Here is a 17,121-nt window from a genome sequence, read left to right as displayed (position 1 = left end):
AAAAAAAAAAAGGCAGCCAGAACAACAAAATGACTTCTATTTAGGGTCAGGGAAAGTATTGCACTTATTTTTTTACCATTGGAACTATTTTGAGTAAGACAACAACATTAAAGGAAATGTCAAAAGAGAATAATTTTCAAACAACAGCTAAAATCAACATTTTAAAGACAAGTGGGGGGAAAAGGGAATTTTGTTAGTTTTTTTTTTTTTGTTTTACTTCTTGCTTCCCTTTTCCACTGTTTCTACAAAGAGATCAGAAATGAAATTCTTTGCAGTGTTCTGATGTGACTAAGTAGTTCATTTACCCTCCTCCCTTGGACTGATGTCCAACACACTTTTCCTATCTCCAGGATTAAAGTCTAAACATGGCTTTTTTTGTAAGGACGCTGACCCCAGGCTGGGTTTGTGCAATTCCTACCCAGTCATGGGAAACTGAACTAAGACAAGCAATTAATTTTTACATGAACTATGAAAGCACCATCAGCTGGTGACCAGCACAGGCCACAGCTTCCCTCTGAACCCAGACTGACAATCTGTAGGACCCTTTCCTAGCCTTCACCATGAAATGTGGGGGTTTTTTGACTGACAGGGTAGGGAATGGTGTCCATTCTGACTTTGTAGGCTCAGATGAAATAGGGAAAGGAGTTTCTCCTTTTCAATTACCTGACAAGAATATTAATAGTTTATTTTAACCTTGCAGCAGGCAAAGGTACTTAGATGAGCTATTGAATGTGTATGTGTGTGACTATGGTTTTAGTCCCTGCTTTCCAAATGGTGTTCATATGTTTTGCCTTAACAAAAAATCCCAAATCCTCTGGACAAAATATAAACAGGCTCAGCCTTCCAGCTTTCATGCTGCAGAGATGGGGTTGTCAGTGTTTGCAGACCAAGGACATCTCTTGATTATTGCAATCCAAATTTCAAGCTAACAGAGACACCAGCTCTCAATCATAAAGCCCTTCCTCCTGCCCTTGCAGAGACCCTTCCTCTCCTCTTTGCAGCATCCCAAAGGCGAGAAGTGAATTCCAGCAGTTTACAACTCCCAGGGAGGGAATGTGCTGTGCTAATCTCCCCCAGTTTCTCGCTGTTAAAATAAATTCTTCCCATGTTAGTAAGACTCCCCCGAGGCCTCGGCAGAACAGGTGCTCACTTGACCCGAGTGTCACCTGCACCTCATATATCACATCAGCCCCAGGGGGGGAAAATGCAGCCAAGGCTCCCTCCCCACAGCCGCCCAGGGGAGGTCTGGCTCAGCACAACCACAGATGGAGCCCTGGGTGTGTGCTGGGAGCTGCAGGGAACGTTCCTCTCCCAAGGGATGGGATTTGCTCATTGTGCCACTTGGCAGGCCTCTGTGCTGCCTGCCCCCAGAGATGGATGGCTCCCTCTGGGGATGCTCCAAGGGATGGAACAGAGCTCCTGGATGTCCTGTGTGATGTTTGAGGTGAGGCGTCTGTCCCAAATGTCCTCCTACCAGGTGGCTGTGCGCTGATTTTTGGAGAGGACCTCTGGATTCTTATGGCATTAGGCTGCACAACTACTGCTGCTGGTCTTGCCATGGAGCTGAGCAGCTTCCTCTGGCTTTGGTGAATCAGTGTTTTCTCTTGCAGCTCTCTCAGAAGTGGAAGGAAGTAAAAAATTAAGCACTTCCATCCCTAGAAATGTCCAAGGCCAGGTTGGACATTGGGGGTTGGAGTCACCTGGGATAGTGGGAGGTGTCCCTGCCCATGGCAGGGGTGGAATGAGATGAGCTTTCAGGTCCCTTCCAACCCAAACCATTCTGTGATTTTAGGTTTGAAAAGCTTTTTTTCAGGGAGTGCATTCCTTCCTGCAAAAACTCCATCTTGTCCCACAGGAGCCACAAGGTGTAAAAGTTTGCCTGAATGATGAGGCACCTGGAGAGAAACAACTCAGTGAGGGAAAGGCAGGCCTGAGATGTGATTTGGGAGGTGTGAGGGGGAATATTATGATGAAAACTATGGGGAACCTCCTCTGTCCGTGTGGTCCTGGCTGCCCACCACTGCCTACTGGAGCTGGGTTTAAAGAAAAGCAAATCCTGCCTCTTCCACAGAAATTATTGGAGGCAGAGACGCCATAAAAAGAAATTAGGGGAGGTTGCCTCAGCATTTATCAGCAGGGGATGGTAGAAGTGAGAGAGATGTAATTTTATCTGAACAGACCCACATTGCATCATTCCTGCAGTTTTCCCAAAGTCTCCCAGCCAGGTTATGCAATGATGGCTGAAAGCTTCGTTGACATTCCAAGCTTGCTCACTACAACCCAAACTCCAGGAGCACGTGTACTTGGGCTCTCATTTTTGTCAATACCTAATTATGTGTGCTAATTATTTGGCAGGTTATTAATTATTTTGCTAATTATTTAGACTCTGCATGCGACTGGTCATTCCAAATGATGTACAACATGGGTTGATTTCACACTTCATGCCGTGTTTATCCCAAAGTTAAAAGGGTTTATTTATATTTTTATTCATGATCAGAGACACAGTTGTGGAATACTTGTTCAACACAAGGATCCTGGGAACTTCAGCTGGAGTTTTTAAGGAGCCAGCTCTCATTGTGTTGTTCCCTTCCAGGCTGTGTGAGGCTGAATGGTCCTGTTTTGCTGAATGTAATGTTGCATGAAAACTTGCATTCACTTTTTATGAGCCCCTAATTGCAAGTGTTTGTGAGCCATCATCTAATATGGAAACAGGTTCAACAGGACCTTATGGTCTAAGTGACCAATCCTGCCTGGTATTGTGAGCATTCCTGAGCATCTGTGAGGATGGGAGTCTGGATTGCCATACTGATGGATTTGCACAGCAAAGATGCTTCAGAAAATTAAAATCTATTCATGGAATACTCTGGCAGCAGCAAAAAGAGTTTATATATGGCTTATAAATTCTTCACCAAGCTCTGAGAATAACTGAGTGCTTGCAGGAAAAAGGATTGGGGATACTCACACAGGAACATGAGTGAAGAGGAATCGCTGCATTTATTTGGGGTGAAATGGTGAACATAAGAAGCAGATAAGAAATACACAGGTGCTTTCAAAAGGCTTCAGGATGGTTTTTCTGAGTGGCTGTGGGCAATTTATTTCTCTGCCTCACTTCCCATGTCTTGGCTGATGTAGATACTCAATTCAAGGATGGATGTCCAGTGGGATAGACGGGAAAAAAGGAAGGACAGAAAAGGGAAGTAGCTTTGTGTCTAAGCTGTGTCATAGTGCATACTGAGGCACTGGAGAAGGGAGGAGAGCCAGCTCCAGAGCATGGCTTGAAAAATTATGGAAAAATTATTTTTCATTATCTTTATTTCACTCCCATTACTAAGCCACAGGAAAAAAACAACCTCTTCTGTTGTGGAGCTAAAATCTGTGTGTGGTTTTTTTTTTTTACCTTGGAGCAGCCTTGCAAACTTTTCCTGAGGGCCACCTGTCAGGCAAAGCCTCCTCTCTGCAGCCACTGGAGGCAGGCTCAGTATTGATATTATTTATTTCTCCCATTGCTGTAACCAATTAAACAAAAGCTTACTCAGTCCATAAAGAGCAACAGCCTGGGGAGAGTGGGAGGGAGAGGCATTCCAAACAGGCATTTTATCTCTGCCACACACTCCTGGGCAGGGGATTGAAGGTCAATGCATACACATCATCCTGGGCTGATTGCAGTGCTGACAGCCACTCGCTTGGTTTTATGAAATTATCAATTGATCTGTGATTGCAGAATCTAATCAAGGCTTGGGAAATACGGGTGGGTGGAGGAGCCAGTTGGGCTGGATTGTTCTCCTGCCTCTGGTTCTGTGGGAGGGGCTCTCCAGGAACCCTGGCACAGGGGTTAATGCACAACCTTTGCTATGAGCTGCCTTGTTTGCAGGTCACCCTGGATTTTGTGGTGCCTTTTTTTTTTTTTTTGCTCACTCACTACTGAAATGACATAAAGTTGTGACCATATTCATGTGATGAAGACACTCGCTGGGGTTTGGTTCTGGCTGAAAGGTTTGCATATACAAAAGAAGTATCTGGCAACATTTTGAAGTAATTAAAGATCACTGGATATTGGTAATTCCTATCCTCAAGAAAACAGAGTTTTCTGGAGCCTGACAAAGGAGTCAGAGAGTAGGAGGGAAGATCAGCAAGGGAAAATCTAAGACTTTGTATTACTTGAAAAAGGATGAAAAGTGCAAGGTTTATCACAAGTCATCCTTACAAAATATGGAAAGAAGGATTTCATCAGTGATGTGCACCGATATAATTTTAAGTGAGTTATTATAAATCTGATAATATCAATTGCTTTCAGAAAAAGACCCATATCCAGGTGCCATATTATAATTTGGATTATTCATCTTCCAGCTACCTTTAGGAATCAAGTTTTCATGGCAGGAGAAAAAATAGAAAATGTCTTTTGACTATTCCAAATGATCAGAAAATAGAAGTCGAAATATCCTTTTCTAGTGTTAATGTTAATTTTACACAAAATACCTTGCACAGGATCTAGAGGAAAAGCTGCAATTTTTTAGTGCTTTAACTTAGGAGAACTAAACAACATGTGTGATATAAATTAATGGATTTTTTTTCCCTGGAGCTTTCCCTTCTCAAGGCTGGACAGACCTGCTCTATCACCATCTTCTTTTTAGCAGGATATAGTATTTTCTAACCATCCATACTATTTTCTAATCTAAATGCACAGAATTCTCCTTTCACCTCCATTGCTCTACCACTGAAAGTGCAGCAGTCAGAAGTTGGGATCAGCATGGACCAACCATTAATTAAAAGAATAATGGCAAAAATGTTATTTCTACACATTCCTGCATGCCTCAGCCCTCCAAAGCTGGGCAGCTTGACAGGATCCAGTACTCCAGGTGGGGATATATTGATATTTTTTCCTGCTCTGAATAACCTTCAGAAGGCAGAAAGAATATCCATTAAAGCCTTAGGAGCATTCTCCACATTTACATAGCAACCAATGGAATTATTCCATCAGGAAAAAAAAATTATCATTAACTGCAATAGAGGAGAAATTCAGAATTGCAAAGATCAGGGCTCTGTTGTACCAGAAGATGTTCAGACACATAAGTAAAGACATATTTGGTCTGAGGAGCTTCATGTCTGAAAGGCAAGAAGAGCTTTTGGAATCTAGAATGTCCTAAAATGAAGAGTCTGTTCTTAAAAGTAACAAAGAAACAATAATGACTGAAGAGTACAAGACTTTTACAGTCAATAACAAAGGAATTTGGAGCAGTGGACTGTGCTGTGCTCTCTCTTTTGCTAAATAAGACATAGATTTTTTTTTTCCTGCTGGTGTAAGGAGCTATGAACAGACTATTTATTTTTTCTTTCTTTTATTTTTCCCCTCCAAATGAAGGAAGCAAGAAAACAGCTGTATTGTTTAAATCCCACTTCTTCATTTCCAGGACCATGGATCTAGCCAGAAGGCAGCAGAGATGGGAGAGGTTATCCCTGATCTAGCTGAGATGGCTCCAGCAAGCCCATGTATTTCCTTTCCATGCACCTTTTAAAATGCTTTAGTGTTTGATAAAACAAAGTCAAACTGCAAGGGAACAAAATGATTTTCATAAACATTGCTGTGGGCACAGGGGCCCTTTGGATAATAGAACTTTTATCTCTGTTTTTGAATCTTCAGGCTGCCCTAAATGCACACAATAACAGTAAGTCATTCCCAACATGCACATTCTCCCAGAATTACTGTATTAAACAACTGTGTTAAACAGGTGGGGAGGGAAGGTATATCTCCTTTTATTATCCCTGCACAGAGAAGCTGACTGGGAGGAGCTGGCCTTGCTGTCAGGGATGGAGAAGGTCTGAGCCTGTGGAGGTCAGCTCGGACACTCATCATTTACACTCCAAGGCACTGTGCTGTGCTCACACAAAACTGCAGGTGCAGGGATGGGAATAAACGGAGATTTTTGGGGAGCTATGGTGGGGGAAGGGGCTTTTTATTTTAAAGGTAGAAATTTAACAGGCTGCAAGAAAAACTGGGGAGTCGTGGGGATGAGGTTTCACTCTTGCTTAGAAATGCTAAAAGAAATCCTCCATCAGCAGTCTCTGCATAACCTGTACTGCTAATAACTAAGGTCAGGCTTTGGCTAAAGCTGAAATGGCTTTTTATCCTCCCAGCTGAGTCACAGAACTGGAGAGCACTGTGTGAGGATGGGGTGGGACAATTGTCCTCAGAGCCTCCCCTTGTCCTGGCTCAAGTTCCTCCTGTAGGAGGTTGTGCAGGGGAAGGGGCTGGGGCTGTAGATGTGGATGTGCTCCTGGGGTAAAACATGGACATTCCTTGATGGCAGCCCCTGATGGGAGTGTGTGCAGAGGGCTGGGACAGAATCCCACTGCAGTGCCCCTCCCTGCAGCAAAGAGCCCACGGGGTCACACAGGGACCCAGCTGGAGTCCCAGCCTCTGATCTCCTGCACATCCCAAGGGGCCAGACTGAAAGTTCCTTTGTCTTTGTTTCCAGTGTAAGTAGAATCCTGTGATTGAGAAGTGTTATTGAAACAAAAGCCTTTTCCATGCAGAGTTTGGGGTCAAAATATTGATATTTTTGAATAAAATCCCATTCCATCAGTGAGTATACATCCATCTCTGTGCTGTAGAGATGAGTCTCATTTAGAAATGCTGCTGAGATGGGACATCACATGCTGGAAATATTTCCTGCCACATTGAGACCTCTTTAGTAAAACTTTGGTGGAAAATAATTTTTAATTCTTCCTTTTCCCTTACAATGTAAAACTTTTGCTAGCAGACCCTCAAAAAAAAAAAAAAATCACTGGCAGAGCTGAGGTGAAGCAAATTGAACAAGCAGTTATCTCCAGGGCCTCTTCCAGACTTCTTTTTTACAGAAAGCCATGATAGTTAATTCTTCACTTATTTCTGGTGATATGAAGTCAGGGGTTTGAGGTACTATGGACTGAAAGCTTCCATTAGAAGAAGGTTGATCCAAGGGTTAGGAAACAGGGGTGATATTTTGAAAGCAACAGCTAAATTTGCTGTCTGGACACATCTTTTCTATGTTACTTTACAGATAAGTGCCCTCAGTCTGTCAGGTTCTCATCTATAAAAATGATAAGAATATTTCCACCTTATCCTAAATGTGTTAGGAAGTAAATCTAGAAGATTGAGGCTTTCTGTCTGTGTGAGCACATTTATCTACCTGCAGTTCCTCCTCCCTTTCCACAGAGACATGACTTCATTCTTGCAGCAGATTCCCCAATTGCAAAAGTGTTGGCTTTTCCCTGAACCTCCTTTTTAATTTGCTGTGCAAAATAACATTCTAAAGATGACAGAAAATCCTGCCACCAGACATCAAGTTCATGGTGCTCTCTCTGGCTGAGGCACTGCCTGGGTGAATCTGACTGTAAATAAGATCAAAAGAGGAGTTTGTCTGTCCACGTTGTCTGGATCAAGTGGTGCACAGTGTAACAATGTGGGTCACACATCCTTTGACTTTATTTATTAATTGAGGTCATATATAATAATATTATATTTATTACATAATTTTATTAAAATGTGAGCATTATCTGTGTACTATTAATTATCAATTATAATTATTATTTGAATCTGAAAAACAATAATGTATTTTGGCCTAAACAAAGATGCTTTCTTCTTTTATTCTAGCACAAGCTGATATTTATTTCTACATGGAGAACACAAAGCCTGAGATTGCAGAACTGGGCTGGGGAAGCTAAAATCTGTTCCAGTGATCCATGGGGCAATTCTGATTAATGCTCTCACAGGTTTTGCTTGAGTTTCCCTACCTGCTGAAGTAATACATAAACTCATAAGAGTGCAGCTAAATTTATGTTTAATTGCCTCCAGAACAGAGGTGTTTGGAGGTGCACAAAGAAAAGTGTGCATCTCTGCACATTCTGAAGGCCTGGAAGAGGCTGTAATAGGATACTTTGCCCACTCAGAGGATTTGAAACCATTTCACCTTCAGCATCAGGGTCAGAACCACCCCATGTCCTACATGGTGCCCTTGGACAAGGCTTGGGAACCTCACCCTGTCACCCAAGGGACTCTCAGGGTGCTGTGGAGATATCAGCAGGCTCAGACCATGCTTGGAGTTATCTTTTGCACAATTTACCCCTTATCATTTTGGTGTTGAATGCACCAATCAGGAATTTTGTCTGTGATTAGAAACCCACTTGAAATCAATGGGAGTCTTCCAGAGAGCAGAATTTGAGTGCAGGAGTTTGTGAGACTGCTCAGGCCTCTCTGGATGAAAGGCACAGCTCTGAAATGCAATTCAAAAAAAGTTCATTCTTCCACACATTCCTATTTACAGGAATATACGTGCCTCCACCTACTTCAGCACATTGAAAGGAATCTGCTGCAAGAATAAAGCTTATCAAAGCCTAAGCACATCACAATCAGCCTTCTGTGTAGATGCAAAACCTTACTGAGCAGCAGCAACACGAATTAAACCCAACAGAGGAAGACAGAGACTCATTAAAAGGCCTTATAACAAATCAGTTATCAGACATTTAAACTTGTTAGAATAAACCTGTTAAAGAAATCCTCAGCAAAGCTAATTAGGTCGGTGTTGCAGTGGCACAATGGCTCCCTTCTTCCACAGAAGACTTAATGGCAGCATAAGCCTGTTAAAGGCATACACTAAATATACAATAAGCCAGCTATTTATAGGATGCCTCAGTCAGTTCATCCTCTAAACCTGACCTACCTACAAATTGCCCCTGGTGAGAGAGCTCTCCTGGGCTCCAAATGCCTGTTAAAAACCCAGGACCATGTGCCTTGCTGTTTGTGAAAGAGACATCCATGGATGTGCCCCTTTTCCCCCCCCCAAAAAAAAAGGGACTGGTGATGGCTGTGGAAGAGTGACATGATTGAGGGGTTTTTGTTTTCCTTTCTCTCTCTGTTGTACCCAAGGCACAGATTAACCAACAGAACCTATTCTCAGAGCTTTAATGACAATATTGATCGAGTATTGGTGAAGCAGCAAGGAAAGAAAGAGAATAAAAATAATTACTTTGCCCCTATAGAGTGGTTTTTGTCAACACATGTAGAGATGGATGATTTGGAGATTAAAGACATTTTACTGAGGTCTGGGACTGTGTTTTTTTTTCCAAGTTCTGCCTCTGGTTTTGTGTAAAACAGGTTCTTTCTACATCCCTCTCATGAACAACAGGATCAGTTCTGCTTCCTTTTAACTTCACCTGTTGCTATACTGAGGTTTGTGAGGCAAACCTTAGAACTTCCCTCAGGATGATCTACAGAGCTCAATGAGGCTTTGGTGGAGGGAATTAAAATTCCCATGGTGATTTAGTCCTGCTGGTGTGGATGACTGCAAACCATGGTGCTCTCAGTTGTAACATTGCCCATAAATACCTCAATATTTGGCTGCATTTGTGCCTTGTGTAGGCAAAAAAACTAGGTGGGCAACTGCAGTTAACTCAGTCTGGCTTCCAGGTGGAAGTTACACAAACACAAATAATCCTGACAAGAGTATTAGATCTGTAATTTCTCTCTTGTATTACACAGATGCAAGGAGAAGTGAGGAGGAGTAATGTGAGTCCCTTGAGAATATGTGTCTATCAGCAGCAGCAGAGCTAAAAATAGATCCCAGGTGTCCAAGTTGGTCCTGAACATTTTATACAATAGATCACTCCCTCCAGAGGTGAGCTGGGTGATTTTCCTCAGGAAACATTGGAAGAGTTAAATGCTGACTGGCTGGGAGGGAAATGGTCTATAACAAACAGGGAAAGAAATGTTTATTCCTGGAGAAGGTGTCACACGCATAAGAAGAGCTTGAGAACAAGAATTGAGCACGACAAAAAGAAACACTTGACAGCCACAGCCTTTTCAGCAGCCTTGAGTGTGCAGAATTCATTGCTGGCAGATGCTGAACTCAGGGTATGAATCGACTGGGACACTGGGGATGACAATGCTCTCCAGGGGACAGCTGGGCTGGTTCAGAGCTGGCACTGGCAAATGGATACCCAGAGGGCAAAACAGAGGGGAAAAAGAACCTCTAGGATTCCCCAGACTTGAATTTCTGCCTAATGTTTAACCCACAGAGAATGAAGTGATTGGTATGGAGATCTGAAACCTGCTGGCACCAGGGCAGGTCTGGGCAGCAGGAAGTGAAGAAGGATTGAGGCAAAGTTCCTTGTTAGGAATATCCCCATTTCCATGGAAAAGCAGCAGCTGAGTTCAGGACTGCTCAGGGAGAGGTGTGCACACACAGAGTACGTAGCAGTCTTTGCTTTGGGAAGCATCCAAATTAAATAAAAGAACTGGAATTTTTATACTCACTCTTTAACATGCTGCTTGGGAAACAGTGCCATAAAAGCTGCATCTAAACAGCTGTGTTCCACACAAAGATCTTGGTCCTAGACATATGGATAGGGCACACACACCACGGCTCTTTCTTGGTTTACCTGACCATGTTTCTGTAAATAGATTCCTGAATATTTTGATTTGTCCTTTCCTGCTCTGGCCACTAACCAGAACAGCCCGAGGGGCTGCGTTTATGCAGAGTTTTTTGTGAAGCACTTTCAACACAGTTCCTGAAAATCGATGGCATCACTTTGTCTTAACCAGATAAAAAGTCCCTATTGAAGGTGAGAAATAATATTGCTCAAGGCATGTGGTTACTGTGAGGTAACAACAGCTCCACTTCTCTGGGTGCTGGAATGCACCAGCCATCAACCTGGTGACTCACTGCATACCTGAGGCAAAATGCACTTATCTCAGAGTAGCAGCATGCTCTCAGACATGGCATTCCTCACTGATTCAGATTTTCTCCCAAATAAATAACAAATAATACCCCGTGGTGGGGAAAAAAAAAAAAAAAAAAAAAAGTTACTTTTTATTCTACCCCCTATGTTCAATACTTGCCAGGTACATTGGTTCAAAGTTAATGGTGATGGTCCATTCTGACCTGGACTTCTGTTGTTGAAAAAAGTGCATTTATGTTCCATGAATCTGTTGCAACATGCTGGACTCCCATCCTGGAGATTTGGACCTTAGGCTCCAGAAAACAGAATTTCCCTGCTGTGTTGTGTGGCAGAAAGCCAGGTGACTTGGCTGTTATTCATAATCCAGGGAGAAAAAGAAAAAGCCACCCCTTCCAGAGGTTGAAAACAACAGCCCAGAGAGTTACAATGGATCAGATCAATTGAACAGTCATGCAGTGGCAGTGGGATGTGTGTTTGTGGCATGATTTGGATTTCTCCTGGGGCTGGTACCACTATTCCATGTTCACATCCAATATAGGGCCTTCCCTGCTGGATGGGGAAATCAAGAACAGAAACACTGACCCTCTCACTCCCATCAGAATTAGCTCAGACTCTGGATGACAGTGGCTCTTCTGCAACTCTTAATCAAGCAAAACTCTCTTTTTCTCATGCCTGCTTCATAATAACCATGCCTCTTGCTTTGCCATCTCCTTGGCAGTGAATTTTATGGGGGCTCTGGGAGATATGAAACAGTTACAAGAACACAGATATGTTGGAGTGAGGAATAAGAAAAAAAATCCATTGAACATTCTAGTCCCTGCATTTGACTGCACATGGGTTTCATCTGCCAACTTTTTTTTTTTTTTGAGTGGTCTGAAGTGCTGAGTGATTGCAGATAGAAGCAGAGTGAGGCTTGAAGCCTTCTGTGCAGCTCATGATGGGCTGGGAGTTACAAGTAGTTCCCTTTTGAAAGTCCTCGTCCAAGTTCAGAAGGAAACTAAACTGCAGGTGATGAATACTGATGACTTGTGCTTGGTCCCACACAATAGCAACAATAGTGAATATGAATGACTGCTAATAAAGAATATGGATTTGTGCCTAAATGGGAAAATCAGCAGATATAAGCTCTAAAGGAAAGTATTCAAATCCTCTGGCTTCATCCTTCTAAAATTTAGGAATTCATCTAAGCACTGATTTGGTTCCCTTTAGAGTCAACACAGAGAGAGACAATTTCAGAAAGAAATTCAAGCCATGTCAAAGACACTGTCTAAGATAACAGGAAGATTACACCTGTAGAGTTAAAATTACCACTTTCTGTTAACTGCAGAGAATGTTTAGATGAATACCTGAGACCAAATGTCTGGCCTGTTATAATTCCCCACGAATCCAGTGGATCATATCATTAATTTGTATCATCTAGTCTTGGCCAGGAGCTGTCATATCAATGACAGTCGAGAAACAGTCTTTGGAGCTGGGAAAAAACCAATTCTCATTGCTCTTTCTGCCCACTCTATTTTCCTAGATTTGACCTCAGAGTGGTCACTGCCTTATTTTAAACTTCAATGAAAGACACATCATTATTACTTCTTTCTCACAAGGCATCTGCTAAGAAGCAGACTAGCAGGAAAAAAATACAAAAAAAAAAAAAAAGCTAATTAGAAAGCTGGATCTCATGAAATGAAAATGTAATTCTGCAACCCCAGAAAGTCGTGGTGCTCAGAACAAGTGTCCTGAAAGGTGGGTGCCCAGGACAGCTGGAGTTCAATTCTGAAGTTATGGCATTTCTGCCTTTGTTAGTTTGAACCTGGAAAGGGATTTATCCAAATAGATAAATTTGGGATATGTTAAATTAGGAACAGTGCAAAGATGGGGAAGCATCTATTTGAAAAGATGAGTGAGTTCAGAATTTTTAAGGTATCCAAGAACTGCACTGAGAATGATTATTCAGTTTAATGCAGGGGAACTAGAAACTCCTATTAGGAAAAATAAATAAATAAATAAATAAATAAATAAATATATATATATATATATATATTTCCCAACTGTTTCTTCTCACTCTGTTGGGACCTGCCTGCATTTTGTCTTGGGCAGGGATTGGGGCAGCCTTTCCGCAGACACTGCAGACGATTCAACTTAAACCTTTAATTCTGCATTTTGGGGTGATGGAAACAGGCCCTGCATGCTCCTTGCCTCTTGGTCTCACCCTTGAGCCCATTCACAGCCTTCTTGCTGCCATCCATTAGAACAGCCTGGCAGAGCCCTCTGTGTCACCCATCCTGCCTGGGGAACACTGGGACACTCCTGCAGGTGTTCAGGGATACCAGCAGCAGGTGGATCTGGTTGGTGCACAGGATATCTCTGCAGCCAGCACAAAGCACAGTCTGGGTAAGATCACTGCTTGCTGTGATATTGTTTGCAGAGGAAAAAGAGGAAACATATTTCACAAGAGACTGGGAGAGCACCAGAATATCAATACAATGCTCACAAAGCAAGTTTAATCCATTTTTAGCCTGTAATAAACAATGAAGTCTGTGAAACCTTGACAAGAATACATTGTGCATCCTCAAGGAGGGCAACACAACAGGATATGTGGGAAAGAAAAGTTTGCCTGTAGCATGAGAAGAACACAGAGTAGAGTCTGAATATCTTCACCAGCTCATGGGACTCTGGAGTGAGCTTTGCTGTAGAATCACAAACAGAAATGAAGAATTTACTGTGTGCAGCTGGCACATACAGCTCTTTTTGCAAGAGATAATAATGGCACTTTGGGCTGGCCTGTTTGGGGTAGAGTGAACTTCCCCCATAGCAGCTCAAAGGATCCTGTTGTAGGTCTGTGACCAAAATGTTTTTGTTAACACACTGATCATTTCAATAATGAACATCTTGTTCAGCAACAAAAAGGGGGAAAAGAGGATTTTAGTTAGATTAGTCATCTTTTGTTTGAGATGCAGCTGGGTATTGGTCTACCTGTGGGACATGGTAAGTGGTTGCCTTTGTCTCATTTCTTTTGTTTTCTTTTAATCATCTCCTACTGCTTAAATTTAGAAATTTTTTTTTTGTCTTGATCATCAAGTTTTCTTGCTTTTATTTGCCCTTTCCTCTTCCCCCAGGCCCCTGGAGTGCAGTGAGGGGATGACTGTGCTGTGTTGAGCTGAACACTGGGGTCAACCCACACCCACAGCACACCTGGAGCACACCATGAAAACATCTTTGTCCATCATTGTGGCAGCTGTTAAGTGATCAACATGGACACTTCTCTGCTTTCTAGGTCTCTCAGTTCCATGTGATTTCTTCCTGAACTTCTAATAAGGAGTCCAAATAACTGTTACCCCATCCTCATCACTACCATAATTTTTTTGTTTGCCCAGTGCATGCAAATTGGAGACTCTCTCTTTTCACCCCATGTGTTGTGAATTTCTGTTCTTCTTCACATCCTCCCCTGATGGACTGGTTTCTATTTTCATCATGGGAACAATATTATACTTCAAAGAAGTCCAAACATTGCTTTTAAGACATCTGTGGAAAGAAGAGTGAAAAAAAGTGAGGATTGGATGTGCTAAAATTGTTAAAAGCTCAAAAAAAAAAATTCCTTGCTGGAAGAAGAAATAGAAATCCTTGTTCAATGGAGCTTTGCTGATTTGGGTGAAGATCGAGGCTTTGTTCATTGTAGGGAGAAGGTGAGTTGAAATACTCAAGACTAAAAAGGAGACCACTGAAAAGAGAAAGCTACTGAAGTGAAATAATTTTGTTTTTAAAAATGGCATCCAGAAACCTTATCTTTGACACATAAGAGCAGACACATAGCCAAATATGCTGTAACCTGCTTAGGTTTCCAAAGCAGCAAATTAAACCAGTGGACTATGCAGTGAGTGTCCATTCAGATGAGCAAAGCTCATTGAACACAACAATACTGTAAGAGAACATGTTGAATACTCAATGCACCAAATAATCCGCTTTCGATACAGAGACAGTCACAGCTTTGGGAACAAGGCAGGAGCAGTGTTTGTGTGACTGGAGGGGGGGAGACGGGGAAAACATTCTGGATGGGAAAAGCATAAACAAAACTACTCTTTTTACATTGTTTTATGTTTTCCTCTACTTATATTTTTATTATATTGATAGACAATCTTATTTCTGGGAAGGACATCTGCCCCAGGAGTTGGTTGACTTAGACTTTCTGGATAGAAGTGTTGCTTCATGGAGAGTTTTTATCACAGAATTGGAGAATCATGGAATACCCAGAGTTGGAAGGAACCCACCAAGCTCCTGACCCTGCACAGGCACCCCAACAATCCCACCCTGTCGTTGTGAGTGTTGTCCAAGCACTCCTTCAGCTCTGGCAGCCTTGGGGCTGTGCCCATTCCCTGGGGAGCCTGGGCAGTGCCCAGAACCCTCTGGGACAAGAACCCTTCTGTGATATCCAACCTACCCCTCCCCTGACACAGCTGCAGCCCTTAGGTGATGAAATGTTCCATAGGTCTGTGAGACCTTTGGGTGCCTGAAGAGAATCATCTCACTTGTTGTCTCTCTCTCCCTCTTCACAGGAATATGAAATATCATTCTGGGTGGTGCCAAACCCTGCTAGACCAAATCACAGAAACCTTCTCAGGTGTAGTGAGGAAAGACACCCAGAACTGCTGCATGGGTTGAGTTGGCAAATCCCATGTGGCTGCACTGCAGGTTCATGGAGCCTTTGTTTTAATTTCAAACAACCTCATGCAAGACACAAGGCTTCCCCTTCTACCTCTGGTAAATGCCAAGAGCATCAGTGAAAAAACACACTGATGATAACCCCAAGTGCCATTTATTTGTTTAAACAAGGGCTTTGACCTTGTTTATATGCTCTGTGTAAGACCCAGTTCCTGAATTTTCCCTGCTGTGGAGTCTCCTCTGCGGCCTTGCACCAGGGGAATCTGTGAGAATCATTTCAGTCTTTTTGAGCCAGTGTGACAGAATCCAAGGTGGCTCACTAGGAAGTGTGCTTTGTGGCTGAGCAGTCCCTTGGAAAAAGGCACAGCTCGGGAGGTTTTGGTTGATTGGGAGATTTGGGTACCCTGCCATTGACATAAGCTGAGCTTTACCCCTGTCAGAGCAGCATGGAGTTAACAAAACAGCTTCTAAATCTGTTTAGGAAAGATTTGCTGAAGATTTAGCTTAAGACAATGCTCTGTAGCCACAGGGGATGGGTGAGAGAAGGACAGAGTGTCCTTGCAGGCCAGAAGAGGGCTTGTTCTTGCAGGAAGGAGGGCATCTCCCATTGCCCTCCTTGCCCCACATACCCTGCATGGGGTGGCTGATTTTTTCCCTGCTGTCAGCATCACACAGTACAGCCCAGCCCAGCCCCACCACTGCCTAGGGGTAGTGTCTGGAAACCTCGCGGTCCCTATCTGGCAGCCTCACATCACAGCGTTGTCAAGCTCTGCCTCTACCCTGGGCTGCTTTGCTGGCCTGCTGAGGTTTATCTGGGTGGGTCATGCCCTTGAATCAACCCCATCTCCATTCTTCATCCCAAGCCATCCCCAAGCCCAGGGGTGGGACTTCCAGCTGGGGGGCACAGCCGGCTGCATCTGAGTTAGTTCAGCTCGGTCCTGCTCGCCTCAGCTCAGCACGGCTCAGCTCGGCTTGGCGTGGCCCAGCTCATCCCGGCTCAGCTCAGCTCATCCCGGCTCAGCTCGGCCCGGCTCAGCCTGTCTTAGCACGGCCCAGCTCATCTCGACTCCGCTCAGCTCGGCCCGGCTCGGCTGGTCTCGGCTTGGCCCGGCCCGGCTCGGCTCCTCTCTCCTGGCCTGGCTCGGCCCGGCCCGGCTCGGTTCGGCCTGGCTCGGCTCGGCCCAGCCCGGCTCCGGCCCGGCTCGGCTCAGCTCCGCTCCCCGGCCCGTCCGGCGCTGTCCGCGGTGCTGAACCGCGCCCGCCCGGCGGGGATGGGGAGCGGCTCGGCCCGGCCCAGCTCCCCCAGGAGAGCCGGGATCCCCGCAGCGCGGCCGGGAGCTCTCCCATCCTGCTCTCCCGCCAGCCGGAGCACTCCGGGTCCGGGAGGACAAAACTGAAGGCGTGGGGGTAGAAAAAAACCCCAAAATTAAATAGATGGGGTCTTCCTGGAATGGCAGCCGGCCCCGCTGCAGCCTCCCCGCCCAAAACCCCTCGGATCCCCCCGGGCGGACAAGTTTGGACCCCTCCCGCAGCTCCATCCCGCGGCCCTTCCCGGTCTCACCCTCCCTTCCCACGGCCCAGGCTCCGTCTGGCCGGAGCTTAAGTCCCTCCTTTTTGCCCCCGGCCCCTCCCCTTCTCTAATTATGTACAAAACACTTCTTAGAATAAAATGGCCAAGCTGGGGCTCCGCCTTGCTTTCCTCTTCCCCATTCATCCTCTCTAGCCCGCTCCAAGCCCCTCCCCCAGTGGCAAGCCCAG

The sequence above is a fragment of the Passer montanus genome, unplaced genomic scaffold (assembly GCF_014805655.1).
Source record: "Passer montanus isolate IOZ18808 unplaced genomic scaffold, ASM1480565v1 scaffold43, whole genome shotgun sequence".
In the NCBI taxonomy this organism is placed as follows: domain Eukaryota; kingdom Metazoa; phylum Chordata; class Aves; order Passeriformes; family Passeridae; genus Passer; species Passer montanus.
The sequence above is the reverse complement of the archived record's forward strand: the minus strand, read 5'-3'. Positions refer to the sequence as shown.